The following is a 12550-nucleotide window of genomic DNA, read 5'->3' as shown; positions in this document are numbered from 1 at the left end:
TGCTGCTGCCGCTCTCCGCGGTCTGTGCTGCCCTCGCACGGCTGTTCTGCGTGCGCTGCGAGGATGCTCCGAATCCCCCAAATGCACGCACAGACCCAGCCTGAGCTGCCGGGCCACCCCGAACAGCCACGGATGTACTSACAGTGCCACCCTGCTGTGACACCCCTGCACGGTGACAATCCCTGGGAGCTGAAGCAGGTGCTCTGTCCTGGGGTGGCTCACCCAGCCCTCGGTGAGGGACAGACACATCCCCTAAGGAGGGATGTTTACCCCTCTGCCACATCATTCTGATTCCAAGAAAGAGGCCCAGACCAGCTTCCAGCAATGAGCCATATWCCAGGAAATTACTTGAGATAGTGGGGTTTTGACAAGCGGCATAAATCCCTTTTTTCTGGTCACAGACTTTTACCTACACGTGCACTGCTGCTTCCCTCCTCCCCCTGCACACTCCTGCCACTGCTCCACAGGTGTCATTTCTCACACGGAGCAGGTATGAATCCAGTGAYACACAGGGAAACATCTGATTTTCCTGGTGTTTCAGGCAAATCTGCAGCCCACAGCATCTCCCCCTGGTGTAGGGGAGGTTGTTGCTCTCTGCTTTGTATGGGTGATCTGTTCTCCTTCTAGACTCAACCTCGCTCAAGAGAGGCTTGCTGTTAAATATTGAAGACCCCCTTTTTCCTGGTGCCTCTAACCTCACCATCCMTCTTCTCATGACCCTGTGCCACAGAGGCAGATGTCCTCAATAGTTGTGTTCCTTCTCTCCCAGGTGTCCCATTCTGCTTGGAGCCACATAATGCAGCAATAGCAGCTTGAAAAAAATGGTCAAACTGGATGCTCTTGTCTTTTTCAGGATTGGAAAGCTGTTGCCTGAAGGATCATCCTTGGAGGATATACCATCAAAATTCAAAACACTGGTGGGGTTTTGAATGGGAATGGGTATGGCTTGGCCCCTTCCAGGAAATCTCTGTCTCACAGCCATCCTCTGTGCTGCCTGCCTGTCCCTGAACCCAAATGTTTTTCTGTTCTGCCAGACAAGAATTACACCTGACACATTCCACAGAGCACCGYTGCCCTTACCACCATAGTTTTCCTGATTTTTTACTTTCAAAACTTTGGCTTTTCATAGGTTTTTTTGGGGGTTGTTTTGCTCAGAATAAAAAACTCCTAACGGATGTCCCCAAAGTTCTGAATGTTTCAGTGTCCCACTGCACCCCTGAGCACCACTGAGCCCCTGAGCACCAGGCAATCAGGAGACCTGGAGCACGGAGGAGAAATGTACCTGTCGTCTTCTCCAGAGAAAGGCACCACAACATYRCTGCTTAAAGGGAGCTTGGCTTATRAAAAGCAGGGATATTTCACRCAGGCAGATAGTGATAAGACAAGGGGGAATGATTTTAAACTGAAAGAGGAGAGATTTATGTTAGATGTTACAAAGAAATCTTTTTTGTCATAAGGGTGGTGAGGCAGTGGCAGAGGTTGCTCAGAGAAGCTGTGGATGCCCTGCCCCTGGAAGCGTTCAAGGCCAGGTTGGATAAGCTTTGACACCCTGGCCTGGGGAAACTAGCCTTGTCCAGGGCAGGGGCAGTTGGAATAGGGTTGTGTTTAATCAACCCTTTCACCCCAAACCATTGAGTGATTCTGTGCCATCCCTGGCCTTGGGTATCCCAGTGTTCTTTGTCATCAAGGGGAGGGAGCAGAGTTCAGCCATTTGAAGCCCGATGCTGTCCTTGCCCCTGCCGYGACTTTCTCAGCAGCCAAAGAGGGCTCACACAGAGCCCAGCGAAGCTCCAGTGTGACGGGTCGGACTTGCTGGGTACCAATGGTCCTGCGGAGCRGGGAAAGGGGACCGAGGTTTGCGAGCCGCGGGTCTGCAGCAGTGCGGGAGCCCTGAGGAGGCGGATACGGCCCGGGAAGYGAAGCTCAGCCCTGGTCGGCAGCCGGGAGAGGGCAGCCGCAGCCCGAGCAGCGCGGATGGAAGCTGCCTGCACGGCCGAGCATCGYTCCCTGTGCCCCGCAGCCGCCCAGCCCKGCYGAGCACACCGCGCTCCAGCCSCRTGCCCGTTCCCRAGGAAAATCACSCCTCCATCAAAACCACCACGGGATGGAGACGGGGATCCAGCAGGGTAGAGGGGTTTTATCGCTRGGCTCTCAGTCTCACCACCTTATCCCTGATTCCCAACCCTGTTCCATGCTGCAGAATCACCCAGAGCCCAAAGGCATGGAATTGCGCTTGTGGGGGCAGGAGCAATGGGACTTTTATCAGCAATAAAGAGCTTTCCTATCCCAAGCGAGCCACAAACCAGGAGCAGGTGCATAAGAAAAGACCCCACCCCGCCCTGATTCACAGATACCAGCAGCTGCCAGAGATGCCTTCTATCTAATTTTACACCAGCCTACAGGGGCTCAACCTGCCCACARCCAGAAGCAGGGCTGGGGTAATTAGTGGAGTTACAGGCACAGAGAATTATTTCCAGGCAAGAAGTAGGGTGTCCCAGGAATAGCAGCATCTYAGCTCTACCGAGATTTGCTGGAGAGATGCAGAGTTATTCTGCCATGATACCGAGGAGCTGGAMCGTGACTGGTATATCCCTGGCTCTGAGCAATGAAAAGAAAGCCTGCAGACAGTCACTGATGGCTTTGRGAAGCAGCCACGCCTCACCCACGGGCAGGGTCTCCTTGTGCAATGCCCAGGAGGTGGCTTCTGGCAGCATCCAGGTGCTGAGGGCTGGCACCAGGCAGCCAGGAGAGCCCAGAGCCAGGAGAGAAGTYCACCCTTCAGAACATTCCCGTTTCTTCTTCGCAAATAAATTCTCATGTTTCACATCTCTGGGTTGGTTTTGGATAGTTAGATGGTTTTTGCTTGCCATCTCATCCTATAAATGTAATGCCTTCAGAAAGTCAGACTCAAATATTGACTGGTCCTTCAGTGAATCTCAGCCTGGACTTTATTTTGGTGAAAAACAAAGAAACTTAARATGCCTAAGCACAACAAAACTAATATCAAGCTCTTAAAATCCTCCTTAAAAGGCCCTTCATAGATTAAACTCTCTGTGATTCAAAACACTGTGTCAAAACTTCAGACCAAGTGTTTAGTCCCACTTAGTAGGCTCCAGCACCCGGCTGTGTGTTCTGGGAGGAGGGCTGCCAAGTTGCCCATGGTTTCGGGAGCTGGCTCACCTTCCCCTGTTTATCAGCTCACTAGCACTTTCTCCCTTTAATAGCAATGCAAKCCAGCAAGCCATGTGACCCTGTGGGGACCAGGAGCCCTCTGAGYGCTGGGAGGTTTTGTTTCATATCCTCAGGTTGCTGGCTGGTGGTTTTGGACTGAGCTCCCCAAACGCCAGCCCAGCCCTTGCTGCTGCCAGTCAGGTCCTGGCAGGAGGGCAGTCCCTATAAATAGCCATGTGTATAAATCGTCTCTCTCTGCTTCTCCCTTCAGCTGAGAGTTTGCATGAGTCCCACAGCATGTGGGGCTTTGCTTGGTGCCTCCGAGGTGCTTGCAGTGCACAGGGGTGGGAGCAGCTGGGATGGCTCCAGTCCCCACACAGGCACCAATTCCCAGCCCCATAGAGAGGGGTTMCCAGTCCTCAGCAGTGTCCCAACTTTCAACTCCACCCTTAAAGMAACCAGAGTCACCACCGTGGTGTCCCCTCTAAGATGAAACAGGCTGTGGGAAGCTGCTGGCCATAGGCAACAAAAATTTGGGCTCCAGAGAGAGAGCTCAGGCTCTGCACATTGCAGTGGCAGCGGGGCAGTGTTCCCCACACTTCCTTTTGGGGTGAGAGAGATGGATTAAAACCCCTGGAGCAGCAGYTGTGGAGACCGAGGGCAACGCTCACTGCTGTTTTACAGAGCAGAAGTGAAGAGCCAGGGAAGGTGTAACCAGAYTGGGACATCCAGGTGTCAGTGCAGGCAATGACTGATGTGACATTGGTCTGGGCATCCCTCAGCGATTTCTCCTATCACAGTGTGGCTGGACACATCTGGAGAAAGCCACCCTGCTTTCAGGCAGGCATGATCTTTGCACAGCACTAAGCATCCTGCCATCTCGCTCCGGGACAGGACTGCTCCCAGCTCCAGCGWGAATCAGAGCAGAGCAGGGCTGGCAGGGCAGGAGCTGCGCTGCAGCRCTTGGGGTTTTTGCTACCTTCATTTCACAGTGTGGGCAGCCCAAGCTGTGACCATAATAAATAAAGTGACAGCCAGGGAGCAGAGCTCTCTGGTTTCCTGTACACCTCAGGCTGGCCAGGGTAAACACACAACAAGCCTGCACTTCAGACGGGGCCATGCCCACAGCACGTCAGACAGAGCCTGGACACGGCCCAAGCCAGCGGAGCAAAGCCGCTGAGCAGGAGCTTCGCAGGGCAAGTCCCACACAAGGAAAATAGGCTGGTACTAAAAGGGCACTGCCCCATTGCCCCAAGATGCCCTGCATCCAGCAGGCACCTGCACCTCTGCAGTGTCACCCATGACTCTGGGATGTCAGGGACAGCGTGTGTGTGCCCCATCCTTGCCCAGGCTGCAGGGTTGTGGACCATCATCAGACAGGCAGCACTGGCCAGACTTGCACATCAAGAGACACATCCTGTGGCAGTTCCCTCTGCACAGAAACCGTGAGAGGACACCACGGATTTCAGATGTGCTCATCTCCAGTCCCCACTGTCCTCTTCCATCCATCCATCTGCTCCCCACACATCATCCAGGCAGAAATCCAGCAAACTCATCCAGCACAGCTGAGGACAAGCATCTCCATCCCTCAGCACATCATCATGAGAGGGCACCTGCACATCAGCATGACACATCTCACTTCAAGTCTGGCCCAGTTCCAGCTCTCAAGCTCAAGAGCCTTCCTGATTTCTCCTAACCCAGCACACGGGAGCCCAGCTCATGGATGTGACTGTTTCCTCCTGGAAAAGGGCTCAGGACACCTTTGAGCACGTAGCAGCAGCGAGTCCAGCAAAGTTGCGGACAGGGAGGGGGGRCAGCACACAGGTCTTACAACCCAGTTCAGTTTGTCCTGCATGTGTTTGTGGGGGTGTAAAACAACCCTCAGACATCTGCTCACGTGTCCATCTGCCTGGACAAAAGCTGTCAGCTTCCTCTCTGCTCAGAGGAGAGCGAAAAGGAAGAGAGACCCTATGATTCCTAAAATCAKTCCTTTTGGACTGCTGAGACAGAAACCAGGTGTTGGACAGAATGCTGCAGACAGCCTGAACATGTCCTTTTGACATGGCAGAAAGGAGGAGCTGGAACAAGTCCTTTTGGAAACCTTTGTGCCACGGCAGAGAGGAGCTGGGAGGTGTGTGGAGCACACGATCCTTGTCTGAGCCTGAGGATGGAGCAGGGGAAGAGCTGCAGTGTCAGAGCTGCCCTGTGCCAAGAGTGTCCTACATCAAGGACCCCATCAAGCACCCTGCCCATCCAGCAGAGCTCACATCACTGTCAAACCTCCTCCTTCACCCAGCACTGCAGCTCCCTAGCTTTGCTCAGAGCTGGCCCAGCACAGTCCAGATCCCCGCTACATCCCTCCTCCCAGCACACCTCTGACGGGGCCAGCTCCAACACYCTGCGCAGAGACCCCTCCAAATCAAGTTCTGCTCTCAGATCCCCACCCCCAAGGGTGGCCCCAGCCCTGAGAGCTGGAGGATTCCCCAGATCCTCGGCGCAGCTCAGCTCTCCAGCACTGCAGCGGCGGAGAAAGCAGCGTGTGGCTCTGGGCCAGCGCTGGCGCCAAGCAGCCCAGCTCCCCGTGCGCTGCGAGAGCCACGAGGCATTGAGGAAAGCTCCGGGGCTGCTCCCGGGGGACGACCCAGGGCCAAATGCGTGCTGCAGCCCGTCCAACTCCGCTCCTTCCAGAGCTGGCCAACCCTGGAAGATGCTCGGAGTCCCTCAGCTCACAGGGGATGCAGAGAGCAGAGCAGTATCAGAGGCAGGAAGGGGAAAGCGAGAAGCTGGATGGAGGAAGCCTCTCACTTTTCAGGACCAGCCCCTCCTACATCCCCAGGCTCCTAAAATCCACATGAGCCACTAGCTGAGGGCAGATGTGAGCAGGCTGGTGGAACCAGACCCACCTGCAAAGCACGTGAGCTGACTCAAGGAGGGACACCCCCAGCCTTGGCACAGCCCCAGCTCCTGTAGCACAGGCAGGATGGAACTGGCCACATGTGGCTGGTGAGGCAGTAGCCTCAGTCATGAGCAGATGTGCCACACTGGGTTTTTCCTTGGGCACCAAGCCTCAACCATGGCTGAGCACAACACAGGGCAACCAGGACCTGGTACAGGCAGTGCTCACCCTACACACGGCCTCCACCCCTCCCATCACCTGATATGGTGGGGATGCAGGGGCGAGCTGGGATGAAGGAAGGCACCAGTTTATTATCATAGGGATGCACAGGAGGTGGGGTAGCTCATGGGTTTGTTTTGTGATGTTGAAGAGATAGGACAGGACAGCAGCAAGTAGTCTTTTGTTACTGTGTGGTTCAAAGATGTGCCAGGATACGATGGGCAAGGATCGATTTGTCACTGCAGGATTGCAGAGGGAGACTGTGACCCTGCTCATTTCTGTCAGCCTCCAGAGCCCTGTTTTAGCAGGGGAAGTATTGCAGGAGCGTGTGGCCACTATCTCTACCCAGGCAGCTTATCAGTGGGGAGGGAAACACTGGGTCCATCCCAGGGTTCCAGCAGTGCCAGCCTCCATGGCACCATTTGAGGAAACCCCAAACCAGATCTGGCCTCAGGTGCCACCAGACAGGAAAGTTCCCAATGGATCTTCAGCAGCTGGCTTCCTGTAGCAGACTTTCAAGAAATCCTTTYCCTCTTGAGAACTTTCACTGTGATAAAATGGCAAACCAAACCCATCTGCAAGGCAAAGCAGGTCGGGTGGTGGATGAGTCCTGCAAAGGAGAGATGCAAACACTCACCACAAGCTGCGGGGAAGAACGAGACTTTTCTTCAACTCAGGGACCCAAACCAGGCGGCCACATTTCACCCTGCACGTTCCCCATCAAATAAACCACCACAATAATAAACCCCAAAAAAATGCCCCGCCCAGGGGCAAGGGAAACTGAGTCACAGCCAGGATCTGCCTGCATCCACTCCTCCAGGATGCAGGGATGGGGCAGGCACGCTTGGTGAACGCAGGAAGTGCTGACCCCCAAGAGCACCCGGAGTGTCGCGCACTCTTGGGGCGTTCCTGAGCCCCTGGGGGACACCCGCGCTCCGGAGGGCACCGCTCACCAGTGCTCACGGTGGGATCCCCATCCCAGCGCTCCGGCCGCAGCGGGACGGGGAGCCCCGGGAGGCACCGCCAACCCCGGGAAGGCGGCGGGCAGCGGGTTCGGATCCCTCTCGGTCCCGGGGGGCGGCTCACAGGCAGGAAGCGTCCCGGGGTGGCGGCGGCAGATTGGCAGAGCCCTGCTCCAATGGAGCGTCGGCGGCAGCCCCGGCGGCTTCGCACCGCCTGCGCTACCGGCCCCAGCCAGCCCGGTACGGGCGCCCCGCTCCCGSYCCCGCTCCCGCTCCCGCTCCCGGCCCGGCTCCCGCTAGCGCCATGGACACATAGCCGCGGCGCCACGCAGGAAGGTAGGGAACAGTCCCCCGGTCCCCGAGTCGCCGCCGCCCCGGCTTGGCGGTGAGGGACGCGCGGCTGCGGTCAGGCGGCTCCCGGAGCTCTTTGCTGCCCGGGCGGAGAAAGTTGTGCGGGTGTGTGTGTATGTCTGTGTGCCTGTGTCCCCTCGCAAAGCAGCTGCCAGCGACTTGCCCTCCCGGTCCCTCCCGGCTGCCTGTGGGTACCCGGGGCTGCTCCCCCTCCTCCGCCCTCCCCGCCTCCGCCTTGCCTGGAGATGCTCGGGGGTTTGATGTGCCTGGGGTGGGATGTTTGAGCCCCTTCCCCAGCCTCCACAGCCCCCATTCCCGATTTGGACGCKCGTACTGTCTCTGAAGGGAGTTTTCTGGAGAAAGCCTGGAATACCAGGCAAAGCGCCCCCCTGGCAGGGCCCCCTCTTCTCCTGGGGGGTCCAGGGAAAAGCTGCTCCCAATTAGGAGAGGCGCTGAGAGAGGCGCTTTCCCATGCGCGGGCGCTGGCAGGGCTCTGCCTGCCTTGTCCCTCCTTGCCCTGGGATGGTCCCAGTCCCAACTTCTCTGTGCTGTGACAGCCCCCATGAGTGCCCAGCCCTGGGCTGTGCCCGCCACCACCCTCTCAGGCCGGCTCACCCACCAGGTCCCCTCCAGGCACTGGGCTGGCGAAGGCCATCACAGGGGAACACGAGGCTGAGCTTGGCTCGGACATCAGCATCAGCAAACTGAGACCTCACTGTGATGGGGTCTGAGGATGCYTTGTGCCTGGTCCCCATGGATGGCAAGAATTCCAGAGCTGCAGCCGCTCACTGATATGTTGGCCTGCACAATGTTGTGTTGGATTGACTGGCACKGATGGCATGGCCAAAGCTGAGATGTCTGGGGCTGGCCAAGTGCCTTGTGTGCCAGGAGGTGACTGTCCCATGTCTGGCTGTCATGTTTGCAGGAGGAGGTGGCTCTGCCTTCTCCGTAGGAAGGCAGGTTGCAGTGGGGTTGTGTGTGCAGTGGCATGGAGCACATGGCATCTCAGCCTGGCACAGGGAGAGGAGGTTCACARGGAGCTGTGAGCTGCTGGAAGGGATGAGATATGACCACAATGCCCCCTTATCACACACGSACCCTCTGCCCCACCAACCTGGCACTTTGTGAGGGGAAATGAAAGGGGCAATATGTGCTCTCCAGAGAGCTGCAAACTGCCCTTGGCAGACTGGAGATGGGGGACAGGGTCTAACTGGTGAGAGCAGGGCTGTGCTCAGGGCTGGATGTCACTAGCGACAGGTGAACAGGGAATGTGGGGTTCAGTAGGGTCGTGGAGACCGCTCTTTAAGGGTGCAGCTGAAGGCAGAGCCCGCAGGAAGGTGGAAGAAAAGCAGTTCTGGTCTCAYGCTTCCTATTCCAGGAAGAGGAACCTCACAGGGAGGGGAAAACTTGACTTGATTGTATCTAATAAGCCACTTTTTCCCTGTCCCAGCGGCGGGGGGAGGAGGATGCTTGGCCAAGCGCAGGCCCTGTTTGTGAAGGATGAATGAATGACTCACGGCACGGCGAGTCTCCCCGCCGTTTTCATCGTGGCAGCAGCAGCAGCAGCAGCAGCTCCCCTTTGCAGCTGCTGGGTTTATCAGAAGCTGTGGTGCTGGGTGGGCACTCAGGCAGCCCACACCTGCAGCCCACCCATCAAGGGGTCCTGCCTCCCCCGCTCTCCTCACCTGGACCATCCTGAGTGGGGAAAGCCTCAGGAATGGCGACAGTGCAAGGCATCTTCACCTGCCATGACCTAGCTGAGCACTCAGTTCAAACCCTTTCCCTCCACTCTGCTCTTGGTTCAAAGGCAACTCTGACTCTTCCTGCTCACACAGGCCCCAACCTCCCTCCGGTTTCCTGCCGAATGTGTTCCTGGAGAGCTTATTCCCCTGTGGGTTTGTGCCAACATTGTGCTTTTAGTTCAAGACCTCTTCTCCCTCRCTGCTGTTTACCCTGCTGTATTTATAGCTTCCTCGTTAGGTTAAGCAAGCCAAAGGATTCTTGCCTCCTTCTTTTCCCGCGGGTTTGGCTCTGGAGGAAAACCCCTTGCGAGATGCTTCCCGCAGGAGGGGGCAGGTGCCGGCTTGTGTCTCTGCTTTTCTCCCTTTGGAAAGTTTCAGCATCTTTCACAGCTTGTTTCCCCTCCTCTTGTGTAGGCATGAAAGAGGGTGGCCCAAAATACAGCTGAGGACAGAGTGTGCATGGTATGGGAGCTCTTCCACAACACTGGGGCTTCAGCAGCATTTGGGATGCTGATACAATGCCAGCATCAGGGATTAGCCCTGGGATGTCTGAGGTGGCCTGCTGGGATGTTTAGAGAGTTTTTGGTTTTTTCTAAGTGTTCCTGTGGTTACAGCAGCATCTCATGTGTGAAAAWCACCAAATCTCTCTGGCCGGGGATTTTGTGACCTTGTGACCCAAGTTCCTACCAGCAAATCTCTTTTCACCTCCCAGTGATGGTCTTCTGCTCCCACCCAGGTTGTGAGGGTGGGGGTGGGGAAGGGCACAGATGCCTTCCAGTTGCRACTGAGTCTTCTCCAACAGCCAGATTCCCATGGACCACTTCCATGGAAAAAGGAWAATTCCTCAGGGGATTGGAAACCGGCTTGCAGTGTCAGGGATCAACATGTTAATAGGAATTATCTCTCAAGTTTGGCTGCTTCCCAGGTCTTGGAGTCATCCTGGCATGGGATTGGGATGGGGTGAGCTTTGGGCTCTTTGGAAAGGTCACAGCACCCATAGCCCTTGCCAAATTCTCCGGTAGCATCTGCCAAATTCTGCCRAATTCTCCGGTACAGATGAATGTCTGGGCTGGAAGGTGCAGTTCCTTCTCTTTAGCGGTACAAGTCTGGGATGTGGGAAAAGAAAAAAGTTAACAAATACCTCCTCCTGCTCTGGTGTTTGGGTGGGCAAGGGTTCAGGGGAAGAGGGACAAGARATCTGTCAAGACCTGATTCATCTCCATCTTACCAGGACTGTTCACTGTAGTCTCATTGCTCGTATCTGATCAGCACAGCTTGGGCTTGCACCAGTGGGCATTGATCGTTGMTGAAAAAGCTTATGGGGAATTTTGGAAGGGAATGCCCAGGGGGAGATCACATCCACCTGCTGGTACACGTTTCCTAAAGATACTTTTGGAGAGGACAGCCAGGGACCTCAGGAGACCTGACGTGGTCAGACGTGGGGCTGGCCCACACAGGTAGCAATGACCTGCACACAGGCAAGACTCCAACCAGGAGGAGGGAGAATGCTGAAAGAACTCTGGAAATCAGCCTGGGGCTCCCCAGAGACTGCTCTGCTCTAGTCCATTCCTCTCAGTATGGAGATGGCCGAAATAGAAACTGCCTAATGAAAATCGCTATGGACCCGCAGAGATTGCCGTATAGGGAGAGGTGGAAAAGTTCAGGGCTCCTTCATCTAATGAAATCCCGGTGGTGGAAGGAAGATCTTTTGGGAGTGTTCTGGTTTATTTCATCTCCTAAAGTGAAAACAAGGGATGCCAACCCTTGCTGAGAAGCCAGTGCTGACAACACACTGAGGGAGGGGAAGAAGGGATGGGAAAAGCTTCTGACTTTGGTGGACTGTCATGTCTGCAGCAGTTTGGGGAGGCTGTTGTGACTCACTGACTTTGACCAGTGTTGGGCTCAGCTGTAGCTAAGTTTCATCCCACGTTGGGGTGCCCCTGGCAGGGCTCAGGGCTGCTGCTTGCCATCCTGCTGGCAGCATAAAGGGTGTGGATGTCCTCACAGGAGAGCTTGTGAGGCAATGGGGCTGGCACAGCATCCCTGGAGCCCCCGGGCCGGCATGGCTGTGCCTTTCCAGCTGTTTCCTTCGCTTTCCTGTGCTTTCACCATCCCCTTCCTTTGGGACAGAAAGCTTTCATCCTGGGCAGATCAATAGTCCCAGGCACACCACCAGCCCTTTCTGATAGACGTTGGCATGGGCATGAGTGACACCATGAAAGGTGCAGTTCAGCCCTTGCCTTCCTGCAAAAATAGACAGGGAAAACCAGAAGGGGCTGTTGTGAAGGGTCTCCATCGTGGCCTATCCCAGTGCTGTGCCGCTGTTGCGACAGAGCTCACAACAGCTGTGCTGCAACAGCCCTGCAAAGGTCTCCAGGGATGGACCAGCTGCCRTGGCCCGGCTTGGTTTTGCAAAAGCCACTGTCACGCAGGGTGCCCAGGCCAGCTGGCAGCTCCCCAGACTTCCTAGCAGGACCAGGGGCAGGGCCAGCCCCCAGCTGCTGGGGAGGTCTGCAGGAGTCTTTGCTTTCCAWGAGTTTTGCCTGAGGCCTCAAGGCTTAGGAGGAGCTGGTGGACCCAACCGGCTATTGCTCCATCCTTGTCTCGCAAGGGCCAACACACAACCCCGGGAGTTCCTCGGTGCTTCGGCTGCTTTTGATTTTTTTAGCTCCTGCAAGGCTCCGGCCGGGTTGTTTCATGGCTCCCTCGAGGCTGCTCCACCCCATCCTGGCTTTGACTTTTGCAGCTTCRTGGCTGGAGCATGGCTGTGCCAGGGGAGGCGTCCGTTTTCTCTGGCCTCCCTGATCCTGTGCCCAGCTCCATTTCCCCTCTCCAGCTGGGACTGTGCCCACGGTCYTTGAACCCCAGCATCCAAAAAACAGTGTACACAGAGCGGAAGATGAGGCCCCCCAGTAGCGGTGCTGGCACAGGGAGCAGTCGGTGTGAGGGACTGGTCTCTCAGAGTACCTTGTTGACACAGCTCTTGATCTGTGGCACATTCACATTTCTCATGCCCACCTGGAGGCTGCAGATATGCACTGGGTTATCTGGCAACTCCTGCAGCTGAGTGGTTTGCKCTGGAGATGCCTCAGAGGGCTGCACTCAGCAAGGCACTGAGGCTTGGACTCTGAGTGGTCTGGGAGGACGGTGAGATGCCCGAGCTCAGGTGGAGCAGCAGTGGTGCTCATGTTTTGCCTGGAATGGATGGA

General features: G+C 56.2%; 1 protein-coding gene across 1 annotated transcript in view; it reads left to right on the top strand.

Moving 5' to 3' along the window:
- Positions 1-7465: 7465 nt before the first annotated feature.
- IL11RA (interleukin 11 receptor subunit alpha) overlaps positions 7466-12550 on the top strand; it is a 26460-nt gene continuing 21375 nt past the window's right edge. The window contains exon 1 of the mRNA XM_057369608.1: positions 7466-7584. The gene's annotated coding sequence lies outside the window, so the exon portion shown is untranslated. The remainder of the gene's footprint in view (positions 7585-12550) is intronic.

The sequence above is a fragment of the Malurus melanocephalus genome, unplaced genomic scaffold (assembly GCF_030028575.1).
Source record: "Malurus melanocephalus ecotype Western Australia unplaced genomic scaffold, MMel_1.1 scaffold_113, whole genome shotgun sequence".
Taxonomy (NCBI): Eukaryota; Metazoa; Chordata; class Aves; order Passeriformes; family Maluridae; genus Malurus; species Malurus melanocephalus.
This window is presented reverse-complemented; position numbering and strand designations above follow the sequence as displayed.